At 41.7% G+C, this 16,312-nt stretch overlaps 1 pseudogene; it reads right to left on the minus strand.

Annotated features, from left to right (window-relative positions):
• Nucleotides 1-11,777: 11,777 nt before the first annotated feature.
• LOC103737693 overlaps nt 11,778-16,312 on the minus strand; it is a 48,263-nt pseudogene continuing 43,728 nt past the window's right edge.

Genomic DNA, 16,312 nt, shown 5'->3' on the forward strand with positions numbered 1-16,312 from the left:
GACCTTGATAGTTTTTCTGAATATAATATTCAGGGTTGGCATCCAGGGTGCCAAGAGAAGAAATGGGCCAGTGTCCACATCATGAGGATAGATGGGGTCAAAAAGGTGCATTTTCAGCCGGCCATGGTGGCGCATGCCTTTAGTCCCAGCAGCACTCAGGAGGCAGAGGCAGGCGGATCGCTGTGAGTTCAAGGCCAGCCTGGTCTACATAGTGAGTTCCAGGACAGCTGGGGCTACAGGGAGACCCTGTCTCAAAAAGACCAAAAAAAAAAAAAAAAAAGAGGTGGATTTTCTTTCTTGATCCATTCCACTAGCCTGTGTCTTTTGACTGGGGAACTGAGCCCATTGATATTTAGAGTTGTTATTTAATGATGTGTATCGGATACTGTCATTTTCATTGGTTTGTGTTCTTGGTCCTATTTTGTGCTTCTGTCATTATACCTTCCTTTGATTTTGTTTGTTTGTTTTTTTGTTTTTCCCGTAACCTGGGTATACTCATTCCTATCTGCAGTCCTTTGTAATGCTTTGAGTATTCTCTGTAGGGCTGGTTTGGTGGACATGAATTCCTTCAGCCTTTTTGTGCCATGGAAAATTTTCTGTTCCCCTTCAACCTTGATAGTTTTTCTGAATATAATATTCAGGGTTGGCATCCGTGGCTGTTTAGAGCTGGGAATATTTTGTTCCAAGCTCTTCTGGCTTTCACAGTTTGTACTAAAAAGTCAGCTGTAATTTTGATGGGTTTTCCTTTATATGTAACTTGTTTTGCACTAGCAGCTTTTGGTGCCCTCTCTTTGTTCTGTATATTCAGTGTTTTTACTATGATATTCTGTGGAGAGTTTCTGTTCTGGTCATGTCTAATTGGTCTTCTACGTGCTTCTTGACTCTATAGGTGAGTCTTTCCTTAATTTAGGGAAGTTTTCTTCTATAATCCTGTTGATGATCTGGTCAATGCCATTGGCCTGAGATTCTTCTTCCTGTATGCCTATGATGCATAGATTTGGTCTTTTCATGTTATCCCATATTTCCTACATATTCCATTCCTGTGTTGTTGTGTTTTTTTTTAATTTTCCGTAGTCTTTGTTTAAGGAGTTCAGATCTTCATCTTTGTCATCTAGTCTTAATATTCTATATTCTGGTTCAGTCATTCTGTTTGTGAGGCTTCCTCCTGTTGTTTCCAATTGGCTTATTGAGTTTTTCAATTCTGTGTTCAATTCAGTTTGCGTTTCTTCAGTATTTGTATCTCTTGTGAATTCACTTTTCAAGCTCTGAATTGTTTTTAACAGGTTCATTAAGCTTCATATGTGTATGTTATTGAGCTTTCATCATAAAAGTCTTCGAGTTCTTTGACTTGTTTTTGTTTTCTTTAAGTTCTTTGATCGTGTTTATGATTGTTCTCTTAAATTCTGCATTGTGGGCTTCCTCAGGGTGATTCTCATTATAGTGCAATTCTGAAGGACTAGTAGATTTTGTTGGGGACATATTCTTTTGGTTTTTCACATTAAGTGCGTTTTTACAATGCTGTTTGGGTATATTGATGTCTTTTGTTGGTTGTGTGTCTAACAGGAAATTCTATGCTTCCTTTGTTTGAGTTTTGGTTCTGTTTATATTGTTGCTGTAGCTGGGTTGCTTTTTGCTCAGGTATGACAGGTTAGTTGGTGTGTGCTTCAGGTTCTTGCAGGGTATTAGGCTGGTTTCAGTAGTAGACAGGTCAGGGTAGTAGGTAGAAAGGGTAGAAGTCTGGTTTCAGTAATCCAAGGCAAGGTGAGGTTGAGGACAGCCTGTGAAGGGGCTATCATACTAGTGAGGGAAGAAGACTGGTCTCAGGAATCTAAGGCAAGGTGGGAGTGGGGACAGCTAGGGTCTGGTCTCAGGGACCAGAAGGCTGGTCTCAGGAATCCAAAGGCAAGGTGGGGTGGGAACACCCTGTGAAGGCTCTAACAAACGACTGGAAAATTGAGCTGATGTAAGTGCAAGGATCAGGATTCAGTGGGCAGGTCTGGACTAAAAGAGCAGTCTAGAGATCTGGGGCACAAAGAGCAAAAGCAGGCCTGTGTCCAAGGCTAGATGGAGAACAGGGTTTGGGCTCCTGATTGAGTTTTTTTATTTATTTGTGTATTGTAGATATTAATCCTCTATTGGGTATACAGCTGACAAAGATTCTCACTCTCTATATTTCCTCTTCATGAAATTAATTGTTTCCTTTGCTGTACAGAAGTTTTTTAGCTTTATGAGTTCCATTTGTCAATGGTTGGCATTAGTTCCTTAGAAAGTGGAGTCCTGTTAGGAAAGTCTTATCCTGAACATATATCTTTTAGGGTACCGCCTGTTTATCTTCTCTACCTTATACAGTAGTGCCAGTTCTCTTCTAATAGTTTCAGAATTTCAGATTTCACACTGAGGTCCTTGAGCCATTTGAAGGTGAATTTTGTGCAGGATGATCGATATGGGTCGAATTTCAGTCTTCTATGTGTGAATACCCAGTTATCCCAGCACCATATACTAAAGATCCTGCCTTTCCTACAGTGTGTATCATTGGCATCTTTGTCAAGCACCAGAAGGCTTAATTATGTGCAGTCATGTTTGAGTCTTCACTTTGTTCCATTGATCTACGTGTCTGTTTTTGTGCCAGTAACGTTCGGATTTTTTTCACCATAACTCTGTAATATAGCATGAAATCTGGTGTGGTAAATCCTCCAGCATTGTTCTTTTTGCTCAGGATTGCTTTGGGTTTTCAGGAGCTTTTCTTGCTTCCATATGACTATTAGAATGGTTTCTTCCTGCTTTAATGAAGACTTACATGGAGGTTTTGATTGTGATTTCATTGAATATATAAATTGCTTTTGATTGGATGGTCACTTTTATATTTTTGATTCTGGTGATCCGTGAACATGAGAGGTCTTTCCGTCTTCTAGTGCCTTCCTCGATTTAACTGAGGAAGTTACAGAGGGAAATGAAGGACGGATAATTAACACTAAGAATGTTTGAAAAAGCCATTAGCAAATATATTATTGTATAAGCTACTTAAAAAGCATGCATAGTGTATATTTGTACACACATACATAATTTAAATTTAAATCATGCCATACTTGGATATGCTCTGAGATATCTGCTGTCTCCAAGAACTATAGACTATCTAACAAAAACCTTAGCACTAGGCACGGGACACCTCCCCTCCAGTTGTTGGTCAGGGGGGGTCCAAGACATTCTCAAAACACTATAGGCTATGCCATTGAGCTTGGTTGGTTCCCAGAACTTGAAGGCAAGACCCTATTGCCGAAGACACTACACACTTCAGACACAGGACTTGGACTCAAGTTGGAACTGACCTGGAAGCCTTCTCCCTAAGGACTAGCTCTCATAGTATCAGAAGGTGCTATGCAAGCAGCCAAGGGAGAAAAGCAATCAATAGTACTACTCAGCTTGTCAAGACTATGAATCACAACAATGGCCAGCCTAGAAAGATATCCCCAGTAGTGCAATCGCAGCACTTTTATCTTGAGGACAGCCAACAGCCATCTAACTGGACTTAAGGCACACTCAGTCGGGGGAAATTCACACTTCGCACTGTAAACCTCACCAACTACCTGTGACTGAAGAGGTCATAGACCCAAGAGGAGAGCCTACTACTGTCGTTTTCCTAAATAAATTTCTAACTGTATTCTAAATACTTATCCTCACTATGTAGTCCTGCCTGGCCTGGAACTGGCTATGTAGACCAGGCTGGCTTTGAACTCACAGAGATCTACCCACCTCTGTCTCCCAAGTGCTGTGATTAAAGGAATGCACCACCATGGCAATTCTTGGAAAGAATTCATTCATTTTTATAGATTTCCAAATCAGTGGAACATATGCTTTTAAGGTATGTCCTAGATATTTCTGAATTTCATTAGTATCTGTTGTAATGACACTCTTTTCATCTCTAACTTGACTAATTTGAGACTTCTCTCTCTTTTCATGGTTATTTTTTCTAAGGATCTTTCAAGCTTGCCTTTGTCTTTTCAAAAACCAGCTATTTCATTGATTCTGTTTTTATTTTCAACTCTATTTCATTAATTTCTGCTCTGATCCTATTTCTTTCCATCTACTGATTTGTAATTTGGCTTGTTCTTCTTTTTCCAGGTCCATGAAGTATATCATTAAATTATTTATTTAAGGGGCTAAAGAGGTGGCTCAGCAGTTAATAGCATTGGCTGCTCTTGCAAAGGACCCCAGTTCGGTTCCCAGCACCCACATGACAACCAACAACCGTCCATAACTCCAGTTCCAGTGGACCCCACACCCTCTTCTGACCCTCAAGGGCATTGCATGGCACAGGTGCACTTATACACATGCAGGCAATACATTGATACATATAAAATTTAAAATATATAAAATGTTTTAATTATGTACTTATGATATCTCTGATTTGTCAATGTAGGCAGTTAGAGCTACAAACTTCCCCCTTAAGACTGCTTTCATTGTATCCAGTAGATTTTTCTTTTCTTTTCTTTTCCCTCTGTAGCCCAAACTCAAAGATATCCACCTGCCTCTGCTTCCTAAGTGCTGGGATTAAAAACATGCACCACCACACCCAGCATTTCTTGAAATTTCCTAATTTATTTCTGATTTGCAGTTTTATTCCATTGTGATCAGACAGAACACAAGCAAATATTTCAATTATTTGCCGTACTTGTTAAGACTTTCTTTGTGTCCAAATATGTGATTGATTTTAGAGAAAATTCTGTGGGCTGCTTAAAAAAAATGTGTGTTCTTCAGTGCTGGAATGGAATATGTTAAGTCCATTTGATCTATGATTTAGTTTAACCTAGATGTTTCTCTGTTTATATTTTGTGCTGACAGATCTAGATGCTTTGTTGAGTAATCACAGTAGAGTATTGAAGTCTCCCAATATTACTGTGCCGTAGCTAATATAGGACTGGAATAGTATTTGTTTTATGACATTAGGTGCAATCATGTTTGGTGCATATGTGTTTAGAACTGTATTGGTACCTTGATTTGATGTTCCCTTAATCGGTATGAACTGGCCTTCTTTTCTATTCTGATGAGTTCTGGTTTAAAGTCTATTTTGTCAGATATTAGAAAAGTTACTCCTGCTTACTTCCTAGTTCCAAGGAATATGTTTTGCTTTTGCCCTAAGGTAGGATGTGTCTTTTATAGTGAGGTTTCTTGTATACAACAAATAGATTGCTATTAACTCAATCTGCTAGTCTGTGTTTTTTGATGTGGGAATTAAGGTCATTAAAGGGATGAAGGGGTCATGGAGAAGAGCTCAGGCTTAGCAGTCACTAAGCAATCAGACTTAGCCAGGAGAGGTCACTAGTGAAGTTGTGGCTTTAGTTGCAGTGGAAACCCCAGGATTGAATGGGGTCTTAGAGAGAATCTGAGGCTTGGTACTACGTGAGTCCAGGAGAGGCTACTGGTGAAAGTGCAACCTCAGTTTCAGTAGAGATGCCAGCATGTTGGAGATGTCAGAACCATAGGATGACCAGGAAGGTCAGTGACAGGTATGGGGTGGAGACATATCGAACCTACTTGACAAACTGTGGGTGCTGTGAATGGCAGGGCCAGAGAAGTGGTGCTGCTCGAGCCTTGGAGCCCAGAAATTGTGAGTTCATCCCAGATGTCAGACACTGAGCTACACTGCTGAACTTTGGTTTTGCTTAAGTGTACCCAGTTCTTCCCCTCTAAAATAAGAAAGTATTCAACCTGTTTTTTTTTTTATTTTAAAGGAGTCCATAAGTAAGAGAATTTGTATTTTTTAATATTTTATTATTTTTATTTTATGTGTATATGTGTATTGTCTGCATGTAGATAAGTGCATCCGTGTCATGCAATGCCCACGCTGGGATTTGAACCCGGGTCTTCTGCAAGAACAGCCACTGTTCTTAACTGCTGAGCCATCTCTCCAGCCCCAGAAATTTGTATTTTTAAAAAGAATTTGGATTTTAAATTGTTGGAAATCTAAATACTGTGGAACTTTAAAGGTTGGGCTATATTTTATAATATTAACATGAGTTTTGAGGGATAAGCAAGTAAAGAAATATTATGGTTTAATAGTGATGTATTTGTGTGTCGAGTTGACAAGGGGTCAGTTGTGCTGCTTAGCTTTTGTCAACTTGACACACACTATAGGAATAAACTAGTTGAGGAATTTCCTCCATCAGATTGGCCTGTGGCCATCTGTGAAGTATTTTCTTAATAGTAATTGATGCAGGAAGAACTAGCTCGCTGTGGGTGGTGTTGTCCCTGGGCATGTAGGCCTGGACTGTATAAGAAAGGTAGGTGAGGCCCCAGGACCAGGCGTCCCTGCTGGCTAGTAGGGGCCCAGACCTTTGGAGACTCCCTAAGAGTGTCTGACTTGTCCTCTGCATGGTGAGACTCCCAAATCATGTCATGCTTATTCCCCTACTTTGGGACCACATGTAGTCCCTCCTACTGCCCCAGGGCCAGGCTTCCCTGCTGGCTAGTAAGGGCCAACCTTTCCATCTCCCTTCTCCTCTCCTTGGATCTTGGTGCTACCCATCTGAGGCTTCTGAAATGCTCCTAACTAGCCAAGGCTGCTTCACCCTCCTGGAGGGCTCCTGAGTATCCCGACTGGAGTCATCTGGTCCCTCCGATGTAAAAATCAAAAGAAAGAACATGAAGCCTGGGCCAACCAGCTTTTCATACTCAATCAAAAAACAATCAAGATTCATCAATAATCCAAACAGAATCAGACTTCAACTCAAAAAAGGAAAGTTTGAGTTTCATACCAGAATCACAAGCAACAAAAGAAATCTATGTGCCAAAGCCACACCAAAAAAATTACAATGTGAAAAAGCAAAATGACGAAAAAATAAACGATGTTGGTACAACAGCGGCACTTTTATCTTAGGGGTTAGCAACAGCTACCTAACTGGACTGAAAGTCCACTCAACGGGAGGGAACTCATGTGTTCTACTGTAAATATAGCCAAATACACATGGCTGGAGAGGTCATAAATCTTAGAGAAAACACTAAGGCTGTCACATTCCTAGACAAACGTAATTTCTTCCTGTGGGCTAAATATGGATCCCTGTATTTATATCAACAGCTATGCCAGTCACCACTCATCAATGTAGTTTGTTTTGCAACAGACGGAAACTATTACAGAGTTCCACCCCTGGCCACACAGAGAGAATAAGTGTCTGTGAGAAGCCCAACCCTAAGTGACATATCTATAATGGAACCTCTACACCTAAAGCTCACAGAACATAGAGGAACAAGGGGTAGAGAGGATACTAATGCATCTTTCAGTTCTCAACAAGGAAGTTCCCTCATGCAAAAGAAGGCAATGAACACAAAAGGCCCCAAATGGGCAAAGTATAGAGAATAAGATTCTACAGAGTGTGGGTCCCTGACAGGACTCCTATATTAAATTTCACTCACCCAGGGCTCAGGCACCATTATGAAAGAGGGGGCAGAAAGATTGTAAGAGCCAGAGGAGGAGGTAAATGACCACATGAAATAAGAGTCTTACAGACTCCTGTGCCCTTGCTCATATGAAGCTACAGCAATGGTGTCAGCATACAAAAGACCCATGCAAACTCAAGCAGCAAAAACCCAGCATAGAATTGGGGAAATGGGCAACAGGCCCCAACTTTAGCCAAAGAACTATTGGAAGCCGATTACTACCGGGTGAGAGAGAGCTGACCTTCTTAAAGAGAAGGACTCTAGATAGGCTGACTAGACCCCAGTGGATGAACTTTCACTGAGGGACATCTGGGGACACTAACTTGACTTGATAGACCTTAACACAAATGACAGGATGCATGAAATCCAGTGGGGGGGGAGTCTATGGGAGGTGCCAATGTGGAAGGTGGTATAAGGACGATTAAGATGTACAACAGTTCAATAAAAATATACAAAAAATAAATAAAATGTCATTTCATTTTTAAAAAGAAAGAAAAGGGGAAAGTAACTGAGCAGGCCAGGATGAGCAAATCAGTAAGCAGCATTCCTCCACGGTTTCTGCTGTAGCTCCTGCCTGACCTCCTGAGAGGTCACAGAGAAGATGTGCCTCTCCTCTTTCATCTTCCTGTATCAACACCAATACCTAAGAAGTCCATCAAGGAAAAGAAGGAGCAAACTGTAAATGTTCTAGTAACTGATGGCTCAACCCTAGAAAGTCGGGAGAAACAAAGGGCTTGAGATGCCCTTCCCACCAAATCATGTGGTTTCTCATGTTAAGGCAGAGATGTTGACTAGTCGGTATGCAAGGACATCCCCAGCTGTTCATTCATCCTGGCCTCTCAAAGTTGGGGAAACCATCAGATTTCTTACCAAGTGATCTCCCATGAACTATTGTGAGAAATGGGAAGTTCCTTTCTTGAAAGAATATTGTTGGTGAGGGTGGGTAAAGAGGTAATGATGGAAAGTAAAGGTGAGTTCTAAAGCACTCAGATTGCTGAGAATGTCATGAAGACCGGGACGTATGTAAGGAAGGGGTTCTTGAGTTTCTGTGAATGTGAGCATTCTAAAGAATGTCACTTTGGGTTCATAGCGACATGGTGTGTGACAGTGCAGCCGGGATTGGGGCAATTTCCTAGCATTCGTGCAATTCAGCTTTTAGATGATTCCCTCTTTTATCTTTATTTTTTATTCATTCCTTGACAATTTCATACCTGTGAACAATGTATTTTGATCATACTCACCCCCTTACCACCTTCCTGCTCCCAATGGAGTCCCTTCTTCCTAAAAATCCCCTTCTACTTTCATGTTTTTATGACCAACTGAGTTTATTTTTAATGTATATTTTCATTGCATTTTTGTGTATTTCATATAATAAAGCTTAATCACATTTAGGCCCTCTGCCCCATTCATATCCCTCTATATCCCCCCACCAGATTTCATGCATTCTGTCATATATGTTAAGACCTACTGAGTCAAGCTTTTATACCCAGATGTCCCTCAGTGCAAGTTCATCCACAGGATTCTATTCAGCCTATCTAGAGTCACTTCCTGAGATATCAACTCTCCCTCACCCAGAAGTAATCAGTTGCCAAAAGTTCCTTGGTTAGGTTGGGGCCTGCTTCCAACTTTTGAAGTTCTGTGATGGGTTTTTGTCTGACTGAGTGAGTATGGGTCTTGTGCGTGCTATCACCATTGCTGAAAGTTCATATGAACAAGTTCCCCAAGGCCTAGAAGACTGTTTCTGTTTCCCTGTGTTTACGCACCAACCCTGGTTCTTACAATCTTTCCGGCATCTCTTTTGCACTGATCCCTGAGCCATGAGTGGGTAAGTTTTAATATAGAAGTCCTATCCAGGGATACGCACTCTGCAGTCTCTTGTTCTCCACACCTTGGCCATTTGTGGCTTTCTCTGTGCCTCAGACTCTTACATGAGAAAGTTTCACTGACTTACAGCGTTCCGCAACTGATCACACACAAAGAATATGTGTCTAAGAGATGCCCAACCCTAAGTGTCATATGGACAGTGGAACCTATACTCCTACGACTCATGAAACAGTAGGACAAGGGGTAGAAAGTAGACCAACTGAGTTTAATTTGGGTTGCCTGCTTGTGACTGATTAGGGGGCTATTTACTGGAGCATAAGAAATTTATTGGTGGCTACACAGTTGAAAAAAATGTGTCCCTCTTGGACCAATGGAGCTGAAAGTGACCTAGAAGTCACCTCCGTGAAGGCTAGTTTGAGAGGACACTATGCAAGCTGCTAAGGGAGAACATCAATCAATGGTCCAACTCCAGCTTTAGGGCCCAATAACCACAACAATGACCAGCACAGCAAATGATATTGGTGCAATAGTAGCACTTTTATCTTGGAGGTGATCAACAGCTACCTAATTGAGCTTAAAGCCCACTCAGTGGGAGGAAACTCATGTGTGGTACTGTACACCTAACCAAACACACATGACTGGAGAGGTCATAGACATTAGAGAAAACCCTAAGACTGTCACATCCCTTGACAAATATGGATCTTTATATTTACAGACAAGTGTGCCAGTCACCACTCATCAAAGAAGCTTCTTTTGCAATGTTCCACAACTGGTCACACACAGAGAATAAGTGTCTGTGAAACGCAAACTGTAAGTGACACAACTACAATGAAACCTCTCCACCTGAGGCTCACAGAACATAGCAGAACAGGGGGTAGAGAGAACATCCCTCAGCCCTCATAAACAAAGCTCCCTCATTCAACAGAGGACAATGAACACAAAAGACCACAAACGATCAAAGTGTAGAAAGTAAGAATCTGCAGAGTACGGGTCCTTGGACAGAACTCCTGTATTAAACTATACCCACCCAGGGAGGGCTCAGGCATGGAATGTTACCATCTGGATTAGGGGTGTCCACAAAGTGTTTGCCCACAGGTGACACTATTGGGCTGTGGTGGAAACCAGACTGGTGTTGAGGTCTTTGAGAAGGTATTGGGAATCTGGTACTTTCCTCTTTATTTATGACCACTGTGAAGTTAGCACTCAACTGTGTCCAGCCTGTCCATTGTGCTGTTCTGCCCCATCACAGGACAAGGTAATGGACCATGCAACCATGGACTGAAACCTCTGAAACTATGAGGAACATACATCTTTTCTACAAATATTTTATCTAATGTATTTTTTAATATACTAAGAGAAAGCAACCTTACGCATAATCATTGATCTTTAGATAAACTTGAACTATCTTTTAAGTTTTGTCAAAAGTATGGTTTGTTGATTATTGCTAGTCCACCAAACATTTTCCCCATAAACTATGGAAGTGACTAGTTTTAATTAATTTTATGTGTATGAGAGTTTGGCATGCAAATAAGTACACTTCATGTATGCAATGCCCACGGAGTCCAGAAGAGGGTGTGGGATCCCCTGTAACTGGAGTTATAGACATTTATTAGCCAACATGTGGATGCTGAGATGTCAACCTCTGCAAGAACAGCCAGTGCTCTTAACCACTGAAGCATCTCTCCATTCCCATAGCTAGGCTTTTTAGTTAGTCTACCTTCTCATTACAGTTTAGCTCCAGAATATCTCAAAGTTTCATCTGTTGAAGGATGTTTTTTCCTGCTGTTGGCACTATTGCAAGGGAAGTAAAAATTTTTGCAGGTGCGGCCTATGTGGAGAAATGTTAACGGAGCATGCCTTTGTTCTTGGCCTCATCCTATTTCTCTTCTCTGTTCTCTCCCACCTCCTTCTCTTCTTCCGTCCTCTTTCCCCTCCTCTCTCCCTCTTTTTTCTCCTTCTCTCCCCATCTCCATCTCTGCCTCTCTCTCTCTTCCTATGTGTCTCTCTTCCCTCCTTTCTTCCCTCCCTCCCTCCTCATACCCACCTTCTTGGCCACCATGAAATGAGCCATCTTCCTCCAGGATACCCTTCAGCCATCGTGTACTGTCTCACACTAACTTTGAAGTAATAGATCCAAGTGGGCATAGACTGAAACTAATGAAACTGTGAGCCATAATAAAGCTCTCAGCCTTGAATTTTCTCAGGTGTTATGGCACAATGGGATGAACGCTAAGCCACATCCTATCCAGAAACCTGATGCATACCTGTTACAGAAATACTGTCAAAATTTATTGCAATGTTTTATGGCATTCTTCAAATATGTTACTGGAATTAATCATAGTGTTATACATGTAGTAATTTAGTGTGACAATTTTTAATTTAATCCAAAGTTTATATTATATTGTTTTCTGTTGAAAAAGTTGTGTAACTATCCAAGAATGATCCTGGATCATCATAATATGAGTGATATTTCTCTTTATCTTGCTCCTTGATCAGATTCCAGTTCCTGGAGTTTCTTAAAATTATGTCACTTTGAGGAAAGCGCCTCCTTGTTTTGCCTCTCTTGAGCCTTTCCCCCTGTAACACATATAGCAAACACCATAAACATATCACCATGAACCTGAAAGGACATGGAGGAAAAAGGTATCCCCTGCATTCTTTAGAGCAAGCTAGTCCTGCACCCATTAGCTTTGGGGAAAGCCATGATTCCTACCAAAAGATTTGACTGAATCTTGGGAAATAAAATATCAACCTCCCTGGAAACCTCTGTGAGTCAGCTTTGATACTTTTTCCCTTAGTTATCGTGCCATTCTCCAAGTAGGGTTTGGGGGATAAAGAAATGTAGTAAATAAACCAAAAATGTTAAAGCCTGCCCATTCTTTTCCATTTTATTATCCCTTTGCTGGTCATTCCATTCTTCTCTGCCATGAACACTTTCATTCCTAGTGAAAGCAAGAGGGTATGAATTTCACAGCGAACACAAGAGCCCTTCTTCAGATACCTTGTCATCTGTGGCAGGTGCTTAGTCTTGTATGTAACCTCCCCTAAGTAATTCAGTGACCATTGCATAACCAAGACTATAGAAAATGTCAGTTTCAGACAGATGACCAGCACTTACTATACTAAGGGGTAACAGGGTCTCAAGGATGTTTGCACAGGTTTGTGAATATTATCAAGGATATGTTTTCTGTGCTAGATCAGAGAGGACAAAAGACACATACTTTTGTCTTATTTACCACTACATCTCATGGTGAACCTGGGTAGAGAAATTTGTGATCTAGAGACTTTCCAGACACATCTGAAACCATTTGTTGTATGGACTTGTCCTCCACCTGACAAGCTAGACTGGCAAACAGTGGACAGATACCTTCTTCTCAAGCTGGGATTCACCCACTTGCTCCACAAACGCACTTTCCGTAGGAGGGGAGGGACAGAGAGAGTCAGTCATGCCTTCCATCCAACCAGCTGGCCTGAGTGGTACTTGAGGGAGGAACTAAGGGGTAGGGGCAGGGGAAACTATGGAGAGAGGGTGGCCTTTGCCATCGTGGGCAGCCACCAGGAGGTCACAGGGTCCCTGTGGCAATGTAGAGGGGAGCCCCCCAGGCCCACACTTCTGTAAGTAACCCCGTCACCCATTGATCTGTATGGAAGCCCATAAACTCTCTGGTTCCCCAAACTGTAGTTTGGAGAAATTATAGTTTTGTCATAAGGACAGTGGGAGGAGGGGTAGGGATGCCACGCACACCTCCCAGAAGTAATTTTAGCAGCACCACTGCATAAAAGAATGTACAAAGGGTTTCTAAACCAAACACAATGATCACAAGTGTTAAAAAAAAAAATAGTTGTCAGCCAGCCTGGGAGACAATGCCTTGGGAGACAGACAGCTGTTTTGCCTTCCTTGTCCCAGACCCTTAGCCTCCAGCTCCCTTAAGGGGCAGGGAGAGCTTTTACTCACTCATTTTCCACATCTTGGATGCAGTCAGGCAGAGGCTGATTCCTGGTTTCAGGAAGGAGAAGGACAAGAAGACCACCAAGGATGGGGAGGACTCCGTAGATGATCCAGGATAAGGATGCAGAATATGTCGTGAGGATCATAAACAGGGGAGCCAAGGCTGCCCAATACTACCAGCAACACTGATGATTCCTAGTGCTGTTGCTCTTGGAGCATAAACCGTAATAAAAATAATGCTGTAAGGACGCGTGCTTGAAATATGTGAGTTAGCATCTTTCATTAATTATGGAAACCAGCAACCAATCACTGGTTTTAGATATAAGGACACTGATAATTCTTTTCTTATTTTTCAGATTGCTGTTTCATTTGATAGTGTCTTTTGTCAAGGTCAGAGCATAAAAACACTTGTTTATCACAATAATATATTTAGTTTGGTAAATATAACATGCTTTCCTCTAATTTTCAGCTTATGCATATGTGCATACATGTAGGGGTATAGGTATAGGCATTAAAGCAGAAAGAGAAAGTGGGAAAGAAAAGTTGTGAGTGAGGAAGAGGTTAGCAGAGCATCAATGGCATGAAAGAAAGAGGGTGACTAGGGAGATTGAAGAAACCAGCAAAGGGGGGAGGGACAGGAGAGACAGATCCACAAAAATAGAATGTGTACGAAGGTTATAATGAAGTTGACTACTTATGCTAACTTTTAACAAGTGATAAAAAGTTAAAAGTTTAAAGTGATGTTTTTCATGGTACCTACTTTTTTGGTGGCTCCAAATATTACATGAGATGTTGATTCGTTGTACATTAGCGGACTTGGTATCTAACAAAAAGATAACTTCAAGTAAACTTGTTTTAAATAACTTTTCAGTCTTTTGTCCCTTCCTTCAGTAAGCTTGAACAAGCTAAGGGGCTGGCAATATGGATCAGGGAGTAAAGACACTTTCCACCCAGCCTGATGACCCCAAGACCCATGTAGTGTAAGGAAAGAATCAACTCCTGAAAGTTGTCTTCTGGCCTACACACACACACACACACACACACACACACACACACACACACATACACACACAAAATCAAAATAAATGTCAAAAAAGATTAAGAGTGAATGAAATGAGAGAAGTATGTTCTAACTTGACAGTGAACCTGAAGTCCTGTGCCTGATTATGGTAGGGCGTAGTTCATTTGCATGCACAAAAGCACCAGCAGCAGAAGCAAAAGAAATTGCTCCTCCCAAAGTTGCCAAAACCAAGCGCAGGGTCTGCATTTCTAGAAAGAGGAAGACCAAGGAGAGTCATGAAGCCTGGGGTGCAGGAATTTGAATCCCCCAAATAACAAATGGAACACATCCTTCGGGGGGGGGAGCAAGTGTAAAATACAATGTAGAGAAACCTCAGAGAGGCAGAATTCCTTCAATAACCAATAACTTGAAAAAGATGGCCTATCTGCATAATTGGTTTATGGAAAGTAAAAGTTTCTGAACAGTGTATATATACACTTGCATCTCTGATATTTGCTTAAGAAGTAGAGAGCTTGGCAAGTCTAGGGGGAGTTCATTCCTATTTTTTCTAGTCAGTGTTTCAGTTCCCCTTCAGGTAGGAAATATGAGTGTCATGGGGGAAATTAGCAATCACTATAAACTCATTCAAGTAATTGGGGAATTTAAGTCCACACTTGGTGGGCAGTATTCCAGAAGAGTATCGGGAAAGGACAGAAGGCCTGTAAGTGCCGAGGAAGCTGAGATTCGAGAATAATGAATTCTGCTAGGAAAACTGTCCAGCTTTGGAAAGAACTAAAGGAAAGTTCCATAGAGCCGTGTTCTACTCAATTAAATAAGTATGTGGGACTCAAACTTTGCAGTCTGCCTTCAGGCAAAGCAACAGCCTTACATTATTGCTGGCATTCAAGAGTAACGACTACCTGTGTCCATGTATACTAGATAATGGTCAATTTAGTGTTTGTAATGCTTAATCTACTCATATCTCTGTGCACCTCAACACAAGTAATGCTTATTTTTGTGAGATAATATTCCAAATTAAAGTTACATTTGTAACCACATGATATGAGACTCATGAGTGCCTACACAGAGTTTAGAAAATAAATTAGAGCCCCACAGCTTCCTGGAGCCAGCAGCTTGCCTGGGTAAGTTTGGCTGCTGCACCCACTGCGCCTTGACTCCCCCAGGCTCATTCACCCTCCCAGCTCCCCCACCCCATCTCTCCTCCTAGCAGGGGCACTGGCCCATTTCTTCTCATGGCACCCCAGACCCGTGGACTGACTTCTTAACTCAGAATCCCCACTGCTTCCTGATCCTTTGCATCCAGACCAGCCCAATTCCTCCCAGTAATCCTCAGGAGCCCTCAGGCTTCTTCTCACCCTCACGTCCCTTTGTGTTCCTGGGAGCCAGAATCTTTCCTGGGCCCTGCTCCCAGGCTAGCCCAGCCCTCAAATTCCTGAGGCCAGCATCTTTTCTGGAGAGATCCAGACCTTAGGAGAAAGCCTGAGAGCATCTGATCCTCATCCAACTTGGACCTCTGTGGGAACTCCTGAGCAGCAAGACAAAAGCAATTTGGCAACTCCAATATAAAATCAAAAGAGAGAACCTGAAGCCTAGACCAAACAGCTTTTCATGGCCAACAAATAAACCACAAAGGCACATAGAGTTTACAAAAAGAAGCAGACCTAAACTCAGCACAGAAAGGCTTGAGTCTCACACGAGAATCAGAAACTATAAAAGAAATCCAGATATCAAAGTCACAGAGAAAAAAAGAAATGATATATCTCCACCAAGTATCAACAGTCCTCTAGAAAACTACAATGAGAACCCCCTAGAGATAACACAGGACATGGAACTCAAGAATGATTATAAACATGATAAAAAGAATTCAGTGAATTCTGGGGCTGGAGAGATGGCTCAGTGGTTAAGAACACTGGTTGTTCTTGCAGAAGACCCAGATTCGAATCCCAGCACCCACATGGCGGCTGACAACTATCCATAACTCCAGTTCCATGGGATCAACAGCTTTTCTGTCCTCCGCTGGCATTGCACAACATGGGTGCACTTACTTACATGCAAGCAATACATGCATACACATAAAATAAAAATAA

The sequence above is a fragment of the Nannospalax galili genome, unplaced genomic scaffold (assembly GCF_000622305.1).
Source record: "Nannospalax galili isolate Female #2095 unplaced genomic scaffold, S.galili_v1.0 scaffold818, whole genome shotgun sequence".
Taxonomy (NCBI): Eukaryota; Metazoa; Chordata; class Mammalia; order Rodentia; family Spalacidae; genus Nannospalax; species Nannospalax galili.